Here is a 1,168-nt window from a genome sequence, read left to right as displayed (position 1 = left end):
TGCAAGCAATAGCCGCAAATAAAAGCGTTCACCTTCTGAAGGATGCGCATGTACAATACGCCCAATCGTAGCAGCTTTCGACCAACGTCGTTGCCAGAATTTTTCACTCTTTTTTGGATGCCATGTGTAGTGTTGAGGAAATTCCTGGTACAGTAACGTACACGCAAAAGCATCAACTTGATTGGTCTCAAAGAATGCAGTTAGCATAGTTCGTTGGCTGGCCGAAGCGGATGCAATATTTTGTAAGTTTTCTTGTGCACGAAATGTCACTGTTTGCATATTCGGCAGATGCACTTGTAGTGAAACAACGGGTGGATGTATGCTATTCAAAGGGAATCTGAAAATCCTCCAAGCAGCCTCTGGTGGTGATATCCATCTTACTTTTTGAAATGATGAGATCTCGTCACCTACCATGCTAATGTCGTCGGGGTTAGATAGTGCGAAAACAACTCGATCATGACCTTTGTATATGTATTCATACAAATATTTAACAGCTTTCACTGTAGAACACACTTCTACGTTTATATGGCAATCATATTTTGCAAGTAAATATGGATTATACGGTATTACCCACCTATTATCAAGCTGTACTTTTCGTACCAAATGTTTTTTTCCATCATCACGGCGTCGATACATAGGATATGAGTTGTGACTCGTTAATGTTGTCTCCGAAAATCTTCGGGGCTAATGAATTTTACACTTTCCATTCCGCATGCATACATTTCCTGGATTATCATTTCCACAGGGGTCGTGCATCATATGCTTTAACACAGCTTCGTAAAGATGAGGATTATGTTCTTGTTCGGGTATTTCTGCACAAACATGTTCATCGAATTGATACGAAGTTCTAATCTTAGCGGATGACTCTAAAATAATAAGAAAGTGTGCTTGTGGTAATCCTCTCTTTTGAAATTCAATCACGTAAACATATGCTGCAACCTCGCCAAACAGTTTCTTTTGAACAATGTCTTTTTTTAGTTCTGCTAGTTTTGCATGAAAAACTCGAGCAATTAGATCGGGTCTATTTTGTGCCTCTTCGGTTGACATCAGTTCGTCTGTGATTTCAGGCCATGATGGGTTACAGGTCATGGTTAAGAAAATATCAGGTTTGCCGTAATGCTGAACTAAAGCCATTGCGTTAAGATATCTTCGCCGCATATCTCGTGGA

This window comes from Chenopodium album, chromosome 11, assembly GCF_948465745.1.
Source record: "Chenopodium album chromosome 11, dcCheAlbu1.1, whole genome shotgun sequence".
NCBI classification, from domain to species: domain Eukaryota; kingdom Viridiplantae; phylum Streptophyta; class Magnoliopsida; order Caryophyllales; family Amaranthaceae; genus Chenopodium; species Chenopodium album.
The sequence above is the reverse complement of the archived record's forward strand: the minus strand, read 5'-3'. Positions refer to the sequence as shown.